We start from the raw sequence: 16,661 nt of genomic DNA, 5'->3' as shown, positions 1-16,661 counted from the left end.
CTGTTATTCAGTGTACGCATTTAATCTTCAGCATTCTTCTGTAGCATCACATTTCAAAAGCTTGTATATGTGGCATTTTAAATATTTCTGTTTGAGTGCATTGCTGCAGCGTATGTGAACATAGTGCGACTGTGATGCTGGTTAACATTCTGTGGCGAATTATTGATTTTAAACTAAAAATCTGTTGTGTGCAGAATCTTTCCTCACAAAAACCTCCCTGATATTCTCCCAATTGTGTGTCTAAAGTTCCTACAACTCTGTCCACAGGAATTTTTGATATTATTTTGTATGCCACTGGCAGAAGTGATACTCCTCAGTAATTGTTGACATTTCAGTTTTCTCCCTTTTTATGTGCCAGGTGGATTAATGCTATTTTCCACTCTTTTGGAATATTTTCAGTTTTCTAGATGTTCTGAAAAAGCAGTTGTAGATCTTTTATAGTCTTTTGTTCTGACCATTTTAATAATTTTGCTGTAATGGAGTCTTCACCACGTGTTGTGTTGTTTTTGAATGAGATAATGGCTTTAAGAATTTCTTGCTCTGTTGGTGGGAAATGTTCCAACAGATTTTGTGGTATTGCTGGAAATTTAAATTTAACTGTTGGAAGTGGTCAGTTTAAGAGCCTGTCAAAATATTTTGCTAGTATTTCACATTTTTCTTTGTTATTTAATCCAATTTTGCCATTTTCATCTTTGGAACAAATACTTGTGCCTGATACCCTTTAACCATGTGTTTAAAAGTTTGGCTATAAGTCTAGTATTATTCTTGGTAAAATTGTCTTGTATTTCCATAAGTTCAGTTTTTTCAAAAGTTCTTTTGATTTTTCAGTTTTTTTAAGTTCCTTTTTTTGTTGTCTGAATTCTTTTCTTTTTTTCTTTTTTTGAATGTCTTCCTTTTTTACCTCTTTGTTCTCGTGCTTCTTCACACTTTTGGTTCCACCATGTCTTCTTTTAATTCTTGGCCAGTCCTAAAGTTTCCTGTAATGCTTTTTTAGTAATTTGTACCTGGAGTTCATACTCATCACCTTGTTTTGTTGTCTCAGTCTCTTCTCAATTTTTTTTCTGTATTCTTGATTGTAATGTTAGCTTTAGTGGAGATGTATCTGATTACTTTCTTGATTGTATTTTGTTGTTGTTGTTGTTGTTGTTGTTTTAGATGGGAGAAATCATACTATAATCTTAAAGAGACAATCATCTGAATTAAATGCCCCATTTCTGATTATTTTAACATTCATAATTTCCATGTTATTCTGTTTAGTTATAGCTATGTGATCCATCTGAAATTCTCCTAGGTTTGGATTTGGAGATATCCAAGTTTTGGTAAATTGTGAAATTGTGTGGACATCAATTTTAAATGGAATATTTTACACATGTTGATCAGTCTTTCACCATTTCTGTTTGTTCTTAAGTGTGCTGAATATTTGCGTACATTTTCTCCTTTTCCTTCCCAGCATGTGCATTGAAGTCGCCGAGGAGTGTTTTAACATTGTTTTTTGGTATGTTGAAGATTTCATGTTCTAAAAAATCTCTCAATACTGATTTACTTTCTGTAGATTTCTTCTGTTATTGTTATTTATAGGTGCATGGCAATCCTTGTTTCACTTTAATTGATATTCATTTAATAACTTCTTTTTCAAGACAGTATCCACTCTGTTCAACTAATCTTCCAAGCCCGTAGTCATCTCCAATTGAATGACAATGTCATCAGTAATCTGCAAAGTTTTTATATCTTCTCACTGAACTTTAAATCCCTTATGAAATTTCTCCTTTGTTTCTTTCACAGTTTGCTTAATATATAGCTAGAATAACATCATGGGTATGCTACAACGTGTCCTCACACCGTTCTCAATTATGGCTTCCCCATTATATCCTTCAACTCTTATGATTAAAGTGTGCTTTCTATACAAGTCATAAATAACCTTTCAATCCCTGATTTTATTCCTGCCGCCTTTAAAATTTCAAAGAGTGTAGTCCAGCCCACATTGCCAATAGCTTTCTCTAAATCTACAAATATTATAAACATACATTTGCCTTTTTTCAACCTATCTTGTAAAATAAGTTGTAGGACCCCCAAGGTCAACCTCTATCAGTTTTTCCATTCTTATATAAATAATTCATGTCAGCATTTCACAACCACGATTTGTTAAACTGATGGTTCAATAGTATTCACACTTGTTAGCATCTGCATTTTTGGAATTGCAATTATTACATTCTTCCAGAAGTGTGGAGTTTTTTTACCTTTCTCATATATCTTTCACACCATGTGGAATAATTTTATCATGGTTCTCTCTCCCAAGGATATTAATAATTCTGAGAGAACGTCATATTCTTCACAGGCCTTGATTCCACTTAAGACTTTCAGTGCCGTGTCAAATTGTTCTCGCAGTACTGTATCACCCCCGCCCCCGTGACCCCCCCCCCCCCCCCCCCCGCCCCCTCCCCTGCACCCCATATCTCGTCTTTACCGACTTCATATCTCTTTCTATAAAAATGTTCTCAAGTATGTTCCCCTTATATAGACCCTCTATATTTTCCTATTTTCCTTCCATCTCCCGGCCTTCCCTTTTTTGCTTAGCATTGACTTGCCACCTGAAATCTTGACCTTCATACGTTGCTTCTCTTTTCTCAAAAAGTTCTCTTCAATCACCCTACAAGTGGCATCTGTCTTTTCCGTAGTTATTCATGCTTCTACACCCCTGCATGTCCTTTAGCCGCTCCTGCTTAGCTATTTTCCACTTTGTCAGTCTCGTTTTTAGACCTTTGTATTCCCAATTGCCTGCTTCATTTGCTGCATTTTTATATTTTCTCCTTTTCTCAGTTAATACAGCATCCCCTGAATTATGTAAGAATTCTTACTAGACATTGTCTTTTTACCTATGTCATCCACTGATGCATTCACTACTTCATCTCTCAAGTCTCTTCATTCATTTTCTGTTTTGTTCTTTTGTCCTGCTTCTGTCCAATGATACCTAATGCTCCCTGTAGGGTGATTAAAGAGAACTTTTTGAGAAAAGAGAGGCAACGTATGAAGGTCAAGAGTTCAGGTGGCAAGTCAATGCTAAGCGAAAAAGGGAAGGCCGGGTGATGGAAGGAAAATAGGAAAATATAGAGGGTCTATATAAGGGGAACATACTCTCAACTTCCTCTGGTTTCTTCAATTTATCCAGGTCCTTTCACCTTAACATCCTACCTTTCCGCAATTTCTTCAGATTTAATCTGTAGTTGATAATGAATTATGCCCAAAATAAGATGAGTCAGGCTTGTTATGGGAAAATTTTAAAATTAACTCTGATTCTTGTTATGTTTTCATACTTTTATTGCTGACAAAATACAGTACAACAGTTATAACATAATTATAATTAATTTAAATATCTACAGTCATCATTTACAATCAGTATGACAATATACACTGATGAGCCAAAACCTTATGACCATTGCGCACCAAGACGTTGGGTACCGCATGGTCCTGGGCTCATGATGTGGTAACAGAAGTATTAAAATGGGGCAGACACAGACAGGGGATCACTCTAGTGAATATATGGGCTGCAAATGGGAAAATCCTTTGAGATAAGTGACTTTGACAAAGAGCAAATTATTATTACGCAGAGAGAATTTCGAAAACAGTGAAGCTGGTTGAATGTTCACTTGCTACTGTCATGAACACCTATGGAAAGGTGTCGAATGACAGTGAAACGACCACTAGGTGCTAACTGGTTAAACGTCCATGACTCTTCACAAAATGTGTGGTTAGGAAGCTTGTTTGCTTTGTAAAGTTGGGTAGATAGTGATCTGTGGCAATGCTGGTGCAAGAACAAATGTTTCAGAACACACCATTCATTGTACATTACTGAACGAGGAGCCCTGCAGCAGTCCACCCCTACGTATTCACGTGTTGACCCAACGACATCATCAGTTATGATTGCGGTTGGTACAGGGCCATTGAGATTCGATCATCAACCTATGGAAACATGTCAGCTCTCCAGATGGATCATACTTCTTGCTACACCAGTTGAACGGTGGTCTCCACAAATGCTGCCAACGAGGTGAACGGCTGCTTGAAATGTGCTGTGTACTGTAATCTTACCCTCCCTCGTAACATCTATTGATTGTCACTCATTTCCTAATTAATTTTTTTTATAAGCTTTGAGAGGAGTCAGATTTACAAATAAACTTTTTTACTTATCTTCTTTTCTCGTGGTTGGCTCTAGTTTTTCTTGTCTAGGGGTTGATTCGTGAGGCTGAAATTTTTGACATTATAGGTTCTGAATGACATGATAATGTTTAAGTAAGCCTGCTCTGTAATTTCTGTTTCTGTAATTTATATTATATCACATTTTTCTATATCACACAATCTTTACAATTTCCACTTTATTTTCAAAAATTACTTTGTTATTGCCAAACATAAAACCACGTCCAATCACATTAGAGGCATGCCCACTACTGCTTCATTCTGGGTACTAACAGTATTCCAAAGAGTTTACAGACTTTCTTGACAAAAGAGTATCCCCCAATTTGTGTCATTATTGTGACATTATTCTATAATGTCTCTACTACAAACAGCATAGTGAACGCATTATTGTAGCCAAGATAGACACAAAGCCCATGCCTACTACAGTAGTACAAGTTTATATGCCAACTACCTCTGCAGATGATGAAGAAATAGATGAAATGTATGACGAGATAAAAGAAATTATTCAGGTAGTGAAAGGAGAGGAAAATTTAATAGTCATGGGTGACTGGAATTCGTCAGTAGGAAAAGGGAGAGAAGGAAACATAGTAGGTGAATATGGATTAGGGGGAAGGAATGAAAGAGGAAGCCGCCTTGTAGAATTTTGCACAGAGCATAACTTAATCATAGCCAACACTTGGTTCAAGAATCATAAAAGGAGGTTGTATACCTGGAAGAATCCTGGAGATACTAGTAGGTATCAGATAGATTATATAATGGTAAGACAGAGATTTAGGAACCAGGTTTTAAATTGTAAGACATTTCCTGGGGCAGATGTGGATTCTGACCACAATCTATTGGTTATGAACTGCAGATTGAAACTGAAGAAACTGCAAAAAGGTGGGAATTCAAGGAGATGGGACCTGGATAAACTGAAAGAACCAGAGGTTGTAGAGAGTTTCAGGGAGAGCATAAGGGAACAGTTGACAGGAATGGGGGAAAGAAATACAGTAGAAGAAGAATGGGTAGCTCTGAGGGATGAAGTAGTGAAGGCAGCAGAGGATCAAGTAGGTAAAAAGACGAGGGCTAATAGAAATCCTTGGGTAACAGAAAAAATATTGAATTTAATTGATGAAAGGAGAAAATACAAAAATGCAGTAAATGAAGCAGGCAAAAAGGAATACAGACGTCTCACAAATGACATCGACAGGAAGTGCAAAATGGCTAAGCAGGGATGGCTAGAGGACAAATGTAAGGATGTAGAGGCTTGTCTCACTAGGGGTAAGATAGATACTGCCTACAGGAAAATTAAAGAGACCTTTGGAGAGAAGAGAACCACTTGTATGAATATCAAGAGCTCAGATGGCAACCCAGTTCTAAGCAAAGAAGGGAAGGCAGAAAGGTGGAAGGAATATATAGAGGGTTTATACAAGGGCGATGTACTTGAGGACAATATTATGGAAATGGAAGAGGATGTAGATGAAGATGAAATGGGAGATAAGATACTGCGTGAAGAGTTTGACAGAGCACTGAAAGACCTGAGTCGAAACAAGGCCCCGGGAGTAGACAACATTCCATTTGAACTACTGATGGCCTCGGGAGAGCCAGTCATGACAAAACTCTACCATCTGGTGAGCACGATGTATGAGACAGGCGAAATACCCTCAGACTTCAAGAAGAATATAATAATTCCAATCCCAAAGAAAGCAGGTGTTGACAGATGTGAAAATTACCGAACTATCAGTTTAATAAGTCACAGCTGCAAAATACTAACGCGAATTCTTTACAGACGAATGGAAAAACTGGTAGAAGCCGACCTCGGGGAAGATCAGTTTGGATTCCGTAGAAATGTTGGAACACGTGAGGCAATACTGACCTTACGACTTATCTTAGGAGAAAGATTAAGAAAAGGCAAACCTACGTTTCTAGCATTTGTAGACTTAGAGAAAGCTTTTGACAATGTTAACTGGAATACTCTCTTTCAAATTCTGAAGGTGGCAGGGGTAAAATACAGGGAGCGAAAGGCTATTTACAGTTTGTACAGAAACCAGACGGCAGTTATAAGAGTCGAGGGGCATGAAAGGGAAGCAGTGGTTGGGAAAGGAGTAAGACAGGGTTGTAGCCTCTCCCTGATCTTATTCAATCTGTATATTGAGCAAGCAGTAAAGGAAACAAAAGAAAAATTCGGAGTAGGTATTAAAATTCATGGAGAAGAAGTAAAAACTTTGAGGTTCGCCGATGACATTGTAATTCTGTCAGAGACAGCAAAGGACTTGGAACAGCAGTTGAACGGAATGGACAGTGTCTTGAAAGGAGAATATAAGATGAACATCAACAAAAGCAAAACGAGGATAATGGAATGTAGTCAAATTAAGTCGGGTGATGCTGAGGGAATTAGATTAGGAAATGAGACACTTAAAGTAGTAAAGGAGTTTTGCTATTTAGGGAGTAAAATAACCGATGATGGTCGAAGTAGAGAGGATATAAAATGTAGACTGGCAATGGCAAGGAAAGCGTTTCTCAAGAAGAGGAATTTGTTAACATCGAGTATAGATTTAAGTGTCAGGAAGTCGTTTCTGAAAGTATTTGTATGGAGTGTAGCCATGTATGGAAGTGAAACATGGACGATAACTAGTTTGGACAAGAAGAGAATAGAAGCTTTCGAAATGTGGTGCTACAGAAGAATGCTGAAGATAAGGTGGGTAGATCACGTAACTAATGAGGAGGTATTGAATAGGATTGGGGAGAAGAGAAGTTTGTGGCACAACTTGACTAGAAGAAGGGATCGGTTGGTAGGACATGTTTTGAGGCATCAAGGGATCACAAATTTAGCATTGGAGGGCAGTGTGGAGGGTAAAAATCGTAGAGGGAGACCAAGAGATGAATACACTAAGCAGATTCAGAAGGATGTAGGTTGCAGTAGATACTGGGAGATGAAGAAGCTAGCACAGGATAGAGTAGCATGGAGAGCTGCATCAAACCAGTCTCAGGACTGAAGACCACAACAACAACAACAACAATATTCTATAAATGAATCCAGAAATAAATTTAATAATTAGTGTCAGATTGTGCAATGAAGTGTGTCAGATATTTCGTAATTTCAAGTATCTCAAGGGGAAAAAAAAAAAAAAAAAAAAAAAACACGTAATTTTAACTGTACATACAGAGCAAGTACATATCGATTGGGGCAAAGAAAATGGAATAATTTCTCTTTGTACATTTTAGCCTGAAATATACCACATCATGTACAAAATCATATGAAATTCTTTTAGTTACACAGCTGAAATAATATTAACCTATACAAGATACGAAAATATTTTCTGCATCGATTACTTCTGCTGAATAAAAGTAATGTTAGAGGATGGTGTCGCTTTACAGTACCACGGATGCAGGCTGATGGGAGCAGTATTATGCTATGGGAGACATTCCAGTCAACATTGTCAAAAGCATTCTCTAAGTCTACAAATGCTATACATGTAACCTAGCTTCTAAGATAAGTCGCAGGTATTGCCTCGTGTGGTCCTACATTTCTACGGAATCCAAACCAATCTTCCCCGAGGTCGGCATGTACCAGTTTTTCCATTCTTCTGTAAAGAATTCGTTTTATTATTTTGCAGCTGTGACTTATTAAACTGATATTTTGCTAATTTTCTGACCTGTAAGCACCTAGTTTCTTAGGAATTGGAATTACTGTATTCTTCTTGAAATCTGAGGGTTTTTTGCATGTCCTCTTCCATTTCTATAATATTACCTTCAAATACATAACCCTTGTGTAGACCCTCTATATATTCCTTCCACCTATCGGCTTTCCCTTCTTTGCTTGGGGTTGGTTTTCCGTCGGAGCGAGGTGGTTCTCTTTTCTCCAAAGGTCTCATTAATTTTTCTGTAGGTGGCATCTATCTTACCCCTTGTGATATATGCTTCTACATTATTACAGTTATCCTGTAGCCCGCTTGTCCATTTTGCACTTCCTGTTGATATCATTTTTTAGACGTTTATATTCCATTCATGTATTGCATTCATGTATTGCATTTTTATATTTTCTCCTTTCCTCAATTAAAATCAATATCTATTGTGTTATCCTAGGATTTCTGCTAGCCCTCATCTTTTTACCTACTTAATCCTCTGCTGCGTTCACTATTTCATCTCTCAAAGCTACCCATTCTCCTTCTGCTGTTTTCTTTTCTCTGTTCTTGTCAATCATTCCCCAATGCTCTGTCTGAAACTGTCTACAAGCTCTAGTTCTTTCAGTTTATCCAGGTCCCATCCCCTTAAATTCCTACCTTTTTGCAGTTTCTTCAGTTTTAATGTACAGTTCGTAACCAGTAAATTGTGGTCAGAGTCCACATCTGCCCCTGGAAATGTCTTGCAATTTAAAACCTGGCTGCTAAATCTATGTCTTACCATTATATAATCAATCTGAAAGCTTCCGGGGTCTCCAGGTCTCTTCCACATATACAACCTTCTCTCATGATTCTTAAACCAAGTGTTAGCGATGATTAAATTATGCTGTGTGCAGAATTCTACCAGCTGGCTTCCTCTTTCAGTCCTTACCCCCAGTCCATATTCACCTGCTACTTTTCCTTCTCTTCGTTTTCCTGCTATCAAATTCCAGTCCCCCATGACTAACAAATTTTCCTCTCACTTTTAGAAGTAACAGTTCATTCAAAAGTATGTGAACATTTTTTGTGCTTCTGAGTTTCGAGATTTTCGCTTCAGTTCAAGATGTAAATGATAACTGTTTACAGTTTACCACAGTATTGTAGAGAAAGTTGAGACAAACAGTTTGATATGGGACACTTGTGGTCTGTCAAGTCAGGAAACTTATTTCAAACTGGTCTACAGAGACTACACTAAACTGGTACAACTTTGCCACTTTTTTCCTTCAGCATGGTTTGTTACCTAATAATGCAGCATATGTTTTTGAAAGCATCCTAAAACATGAGTCTTGATCTCTGGTCTCGTAATCAGTGGACAGATGACAACTTACTTATGTATTTATATATTAAAAAACTGAAAAACATATTTGGTAAAGTTATCTGGGAAATCGGGCAACTTAGCCAACTGTGTTAAAATCAGCGGAAGTCATTAAAAAAATTACCAAAAAAGAAGCTTAATGCATTGAAAACAATTTACCCATTGGTATTAAGCACTTTAATGCAAAGATAGATACAAAGGAAGTTACACAGGAAGGCACACACAAAATTCAAATCTTCAAAGTTAAAAGAAAAGTTTAAGATTTTCATCAGAAAGGAAAAATTTGCCTCGGTTTTGATAGTAAAGATTATTAATAATGTACACTACATCTTTTAAATTCTGGGATGCTGCTTCTGGTACATCTGGGAAGTAAAATGTTTTCCCCCTGTCTGTTGTACAGAGATATGACTCCTTGAAATCCCCATCTCCACAGAACTGAATAAGTTTACCAACAAAATGCTTGATACTTTTCTGTCAGGAATTTTACTACAACAAACATTCCAAGCTTCAGTTTCCTGCACCATTATTGCATTAATTTCACTTTATTCACGAATGGCTGAATTACGATCCTCTTCACAGCTAAAACAAGATCCACAGGATCAAGTAATTCCTGAATACCTAGGTCCTCTGTACATTCTGCACCTTATTCAGGTTCAGAGTCAGATGTGTCATGTAAAGAAAAAGCATTCAGATTCATCACTCCTGTCATGGCTAATCCTCTGAATGTTCTTCCTCCAGTTTCCTCAATTTGTTTCGTTACAGAGATTCTCAGAAGAGATTGGTGGTTCACCAAGTGTGATTCATCAACAGCTTCTCCTGGTGCCACATCAATTCTTCTTCTTTTCCTCTTCAGAGGACTCTGATTATTATTTCTGCAACAGGCTTGAAGATAATTCATGAGTGAATCACTAATTCTTGTAGGTGTGTCATTACTGTCAGCTCTCTCTGCATCTGGGATTCTAGAATAAACTTCTTCAGGATTTAGTGGCACAGTACCACATTCCATGAACCCTGATATGATGTTCAAGTCTTGGAACTATATGAGTTTATCATCTTTTAATCTGTCAGTATGGCTCTCCATTTCCTTTTAAAGGGAGCAGATACTGAAACGTCCAGAGGTTGACAAGGATGAGTGGATGCTGGGGGTAAGAACACAAAGTGAATGTCTTGATTTCTGCATGTCTTGATAACTCTCATGTTGGCATGGCTACTAAGATTATCTCATATTAAACATTTGGGCCCAGGTAGGTTTTTTGTCCATGGCACAAAGCAAATGGCTTGAGTTCTTCATGCCTTGATAACTCTCACATTCACATGGCTACTGAGATTATTTCGTATTAAACATAGGTTTTTGCCAACGGCTCAGCAACATGGAAAAACCACTTTTCAAAATGCAGAGCATCAAACCATCCAGTTGCTATATTGCCATATTTTGTTCCTTTCGGTCCTCCTAAAATCCATAACTGCGTTGATTGATAAACTACAAAAGGAGGAAGCAGTTCTCCTAATGCTGAAACTGAATATTAAAGAAACACTTGCTTTGGTAGAATTTATAACTTTCTGGATACTTGCATCCCGTACGAAATGTCATTGTTTAGTATGTGGAATGGAGGAATTCCTTCTAATGAGTCTTTCAACTGACTAAAGTATGCTTTAAGCTGATCTGTCCCAAAGCTAGCTCTAACAAGGGAAATATTTTGGCACTTACATGAAGAAAGTCTTTCTTTATGCTGTCTCACAAAAGAATCGTACCAGTAATCACCAGGTAAGTTATTTTGGAATTGTAAAATCTGCTTCCCTGTTGAATCCAAGAAATTTTTCACGATGAGTCTTAGATTGAGGGCATCGAGAGGCATTTCCCAATCTGCACACATGAAGACATTTTCGAGGATCTCCTCTTCTTCTCCACTTCTCAGTGCAGTCTGACACCCTGGTGTCTTTAAATAGAGACACTCTACTTTTTTCAATTGTTCTCCAAGGAATATTGAACTCTTTTGCTGCTTTTCCACTGCTCATTTACTTATTAATCATTGCAGAGCTAGCTCTAGTTTAGTGTCATCATAATTTTGATATGTGTGTGCTGCCAGTTTAGTTCTAATGAGTTTTGTATAAGGGGGTTGTTTGTGTTGTTGCCCCGGATTATGATTAGGCAAAATATTTGTCAGGATTTGTAAGCGGTGGGTCCTTGAGGTACGGCAATACGCGAGCATGAGAAGTAAGTTTAAACAGTTTTATTAACAAAAGGCTGATTATAAAACACGCACGCTACGCGCACCCATCATCACTGTGTCTGACATGCTAACAGCGGCTAATTACCGTCTTATCAAAAGGCTCCAAGGTGAGCTAAGGAAATAGACATATTCATGCCCGAGGCCACACTAGTTAATGCGGTGTGCTGCGGACGGCGGCCAGTCACTTACTTCGTGTGTGGCACTGCGGCCTGATGCTCGTGTACTGACCAAGCATATTGTTAGCATTCCAGATAGGTCGGCTGGTGAGCGCGTGTTACGTACTGTACACCTGTGTGCAATCCGTAGACCATTACACTTGGCGTTTTAACAACCTGTATGGAGACCCAGAAACACTTGATTAAAAAAGAAGAAAAGCTTGAAATAAGTAAGAAAAAGGCAAAATTCTAGATTGGCAAAGTTGTCCCACTTTTACTGAGCTTCCTGGTGCAACGTTGCCAAGTTATGTTATTATACTAAATACACTACAAAATTTTATTTCTAAAAGGGGTTCTGAAATGTAATTACATAGTGCATTGAACAAAAGTAATAGTTTTCACTCTCGTTAGAATGAGTGGGCAGGGCGAGACACTTTTGTAGACTATCAGAAAACATGTGCTCCACAAGCCGAAAGACAAAGCACTGACAAAGACCAGGAAACAATGAATAAATATAAAATACCTGCCAGATCTCTCATTCATTCATTGGTGCCTTGTGGAGTGAAAGCATTTGTGCATCTATTCGATGATCCAGGAACTTGTAGGATGGGAAAGATATTCTTTTTCAAAAAATGGCAAAGTCGCCCTGCTTAACAAAGTTATCCCCGTTTATGGCACACAATCTACAGCACATATGCATTGCATGAGATGTCCAGTATTAAATTTCCTACAAAAAAGGTCCTATTCATTTTTCCTCTAGGACTAATAGTTTGCCCGAAGACAGTAAGAGAATATTGAAAATCTCACACATAATCTAGGACTAATAGTTTGCCCAAGAAGACCAAGAGAATATTGAAAATCTCAAACATCACACATTCGTGCAGCTTAGGTAGTTTTTTTAGGCCAAAATTTGAGGTAGTGTCCAACTTGATAAACCACAAGTGTCTTATATCAAACTGTTCATTTCAGCTTCTTCTACATGCTGTATAATGTGGGAAAGTGTTTTCTACATTAATGCAATTTTTGAAAAAATGATATTCCTTCATTGTCTATTCTTTTTGTGACTGAAAGAAGCTGCACACATTGATAAGATATCCCAGTCCTTCTCACACACGGTATATACCGCATTTTTTGCAGCTTGGGAAATTTTTCCTTGAGCATGTGACATAGAGCGCTGTTGCAGCAGCCTGCCGCAGAATCTTCATTCCACTTATTAATATTACCAAGGAGACATTCAGATCAGACGAGCTATTGTTCCTTTTTTCCTAGTCAATGTTTCAAGTGCAGATTGCCTACCTCTATGGGAAATGTCTCTTGAAATCTCTGTCTTACCGTTATAGTGTAATCAGTCTGAAACCTTCCATTGTCCTCAGGTCTGCGATGTTTACAGACTTATTTCAGGGTTCTTAAACAAAGTGTTACCAGTTATTAAATTATTCTATCTGCAAAAATTCTTCCAGGCAGCTTCCTCTTTCTTTCCTTCTCCCCAGTTCATGTTATCCTGCTACTTTTCCTCTCCTTCCTTTTCCTGCTACCAAATTCCAGTCACTCATCATTAAATATTCATATCCTTTAACTGCATGAATAATTTCCTTTGTCTCATCATACATTCTTCCAATCGCTTCATCATCTGCAGAGCTAACTGGCATATAAACTTGTACTTCTGTGGTGAGTGTTGGTTTTGTATCTGTCTTGGATACAAAAATGCTTTCATTATGCTGTTCGTACTGGCTTACGTGCATCCCTATTTCCTTATTCAGTATTATGCCTACCAAGATCCTCCACTTAACTTACAGATGCACTCTGATGTAAGGCAGAACAGAATTCACATGCAGATATTTTACTTCCATTTTGTTTCCAGTAATATTTTATATTAAACTGAAAGCTGCAGACTTTGATCTCACATAAATGCAGATACTGATAAAAAGAAAAATACCACTGTTTGTTGTCAAGCCCTGATTATCTCACAAAGTGTGAGATACTAATAATGTGCTTTTGGTGCAGTGAGAATTCCACCTCGTCTCCTTACTTACCACACAGATCTACATAAGACTGAACTTGTTTGCAGTAGCAGACATCTGTGAAAATGTCTTGGATGCAAAGGGTAATGAGAAAACAATAAAATAAATAAATAGGAAAGAAGTTCTCTATTTATTTGCTGAAACACAATCTTTAGTTTTCTTAATGCTGTGTTTGTTGTTATATTTAATCTCAGAAAATTTAGTGGAAGTTACATGTTACATTCAGAGTGGTGTAACCTAAAAAAACTTGAGACAGTAGAACTCACAGAATAGAGCAAACATTTCTGTATCCTGTATTGTTTCTTTTCTGTAAAGAAACTGCTAAATCTCAAACTCTCTTTGTTACTTCTTACAACTTTTCTTAAATTGAGAATGACTGAAAATGAAGTTCATAAAATGGTGTCTATATGTGCCAAATAAAAATATGAAGCATGTTTTTAAAGTAAGCATCATTTTGAAATTCTGCTGCTGCAGTGCTTTGGTCAGCATTTGGCTCTGCACGCCGTGTACCTCACTATGTTGACAACTACAGATGCCATTTGAGCATCATATAGCATGTTTGCGCTTGTTTGTGAGTATTTTAAATGCTTCCCCTGATTGAGAATCCCACTGACTGTGAAATACGTGCTGTGATTCGTTTTCTTAGGGCTAAAGGTGTGAAAGCAGCTGAAATTCATTGTGGGATCAATGAAGTGTATGAGTGATGGCATGGTATAGAAATAGATGAGAGCTTTTAAAGATAGCCTTACGATTGTGCATGATGAGGAACTAAGTCGGTGACCTTCAGCCATTACTGATGATTTGCAGAAGAAAGTTGATGAAAAAGGGAGAACAGATGCTTCACGATTTCACATTAAGAGTTTCCTCAAGTGTCAAGAAGTGTGCTTTGTGCATTTGTTACAAAACATGTAAATTATCAAAAGTTATAATACACTGAATACTGAAAATGCTGACTGAGGTACACAAAAGCAAATGATTAACCACTTTGACTTTCACAGAACAGTACAGCGAGAAGGGTAAAGAGTTTTCAAGTCAATTTGTCACTGTTTTTGGGACAGGGAGGGGGTGTTGCTCGTGTATTTTTTGTCTCATGGTGACACCATAAATTCTACAACTTTTTGTGAGAACTTTAAAAAACAGTGCTCTGCAATCCAAAACAGAAGACATGACATGCTGAGTAAGTGGATCTTTTGCTTCATGACAATGCCCGTCCACATGTGGCCATTTGAACCCCAAGAGCTGATCGGATCATTTGGCTGGGAACAACTTGATCACTCTCCGTACAGACTCAATCTGTTGTTCAGTGACTACCATGTGTTCCAGCATTTGAAGGAGCATGTGGTGGTCAGCATGATGACAGTGGTGAAGATAACAAAATGACCATGTTTGGATTGTCTAGTTAGGTGGCAGATTTCTGCAAGGATGATATTCAAAATCCAATTGTAGTATACGATAAGAGCCTTAATATTGGTGGGAATGATGTTGAAGAGTAGTTTAAAAGTACAGCCATACATGTAAAAGTCTGCTTGTTTTATATATATATATATATATATATTAAAAAAAAAAAAAGGCCTCGTGGAATGACATAAACGGGCATGAAATAATAAATGACTTTAACATTGATAATTATGAGAATATTTGAAATAATTTTTCCACTTGAGATTAAAAGTCTGACCATTTATTGACTCGTGTTCATACCACATACCTCATTTACATTTAATGATAGTTGCAGCAGATTGCACCCAATCCATATTCAGAATTATTCTTCCACTGCCTGTTTCTGAACAATTCAGTCTTTAAAAGTTGGTCACCAGTATCTCAAAAAGTAACTATGAGCATGACACATTACCTTTTCAGAATCAGCCTAGAGAGAAAATAAAATTAAGATTTCTCATCTGCATATAAAATAACTCTTATAATTTTGTCAATTACAGTTGTGACAGTCACCTTCTAAACCAATATCTGTTAGATCAATTATTTTCATTTTTTATTTGGTTATTTTACTTATTAGATAGTAAGTCCTTCTCGTTCAACTCATAGAAAGATGAATGTTGTACTCAGAAACAAGGAAACAAAGTGGTAGTATTTAATTCTTATCAGCTGTGGTAAATGTAAAATGTTATGTTAGTGCCAAGAAGAAATTAGAAATTTACTTTTTTGTATATATTCAAATGAAAAGACATATTAATGAGCCATAGGAAATAAATAAATACACATATCAATGACAAGACATAGAAAAAAAAATCTATTGTATAAATGTGCTTACTCTCCTCATACCAGAGCAGTTTATTACACTCGAATGTGCAAAGAACGCGCATTTCTAACCCTGTTGCATGATAACATCATAGACTTGATAATGTGTGACATCTGATTCTTCTGTCATATACTCAAACAGGCATTCAAAATCTGTTGTGTATGAGGCAGAACTATGGGCCTCATGGAAAAAGGGTGACCTGGCTGAGTCACGCAATTTGACTCTTAGTATGATCATGAGGTGTGGCCATTAATTGCACGCGTTGACCACGTTGGCAGATGTGAGGATCGATGAACTATACTTGATGGGATGTATCTGGAACATCTTAGGTGATTAGAAAGTTAGTAGACAGGAATACATTTAAATACTTAGCTTTAATTCAGCATCAGCGGTGAACATCGATCTTGACTTTGTACAATAATATTTACAAGTGCAGTTATAGACTGAACTGCGAATACTACTTTGCAATTCTGATTGCGCCACACATATAGATCAATTGTCAATGCATAAACTGTATGTGGCGCCTGGCTAGTTCGTAGCTGCTGACTTAGCTGAAGGCTACGCTAACTAGCATCTCTGCAAATGAGATCTCTGAAGCTATAACAAGTGAACCATTCCTATTAAAGTCAGCTGTAGAACTGGGCAGTGCGCTAGCTTGTCTCGGAAGACCAGCTGAGTGGCGGCGCTCGGTCTTCTAGTGCCGACAGTGGAGACTTGCGGGTCCAATGTGTACTGACAGACTGTGGCCGATTTGAAGCCTACCATCTAGCAAGCGTGGTGCCTTGTGGTGACACCACAGAATCCATCCACACATGATAAAGTAGTTTATCCATTCGATACTGGCTCAAAGCAGAAT

General features: G+C 37.5%; 1 protein-coding gene across 2 annotated transcripts in view; it reads left to right on the top strand.

Annotated features, from left to right (window-relative positions):
* LOC126162659 (nucleolar MIF4G domain-containing protein 1) overlaps positions 1–16,661 on the top strand; it is a 121,383-nt gene that overhangs the window by 90,672 nt on the left and 14,050 nt on the right. The gene's annotated exons all lie outside the window — the stretch shown is intronic.

Source organism: Schistocerca cancellata, chromosome 2 (assembly GCF_023864275.1).
Source record: "Schistocerca cancellata isolate TAMUIC-IGC-003103 chromosome 2, iqSchCanc2.1, whole genome shotgun sequence".
Lineage (NCBI taxonomy): Eukaryota > Metazoa > Arthropoda > Insecta > Orthoptera > Acrididae > Schistocerca > Schistocerca cancellata.
This window is presented reverse-complemented; position numbering and strand designations above follow the sequence as displayed.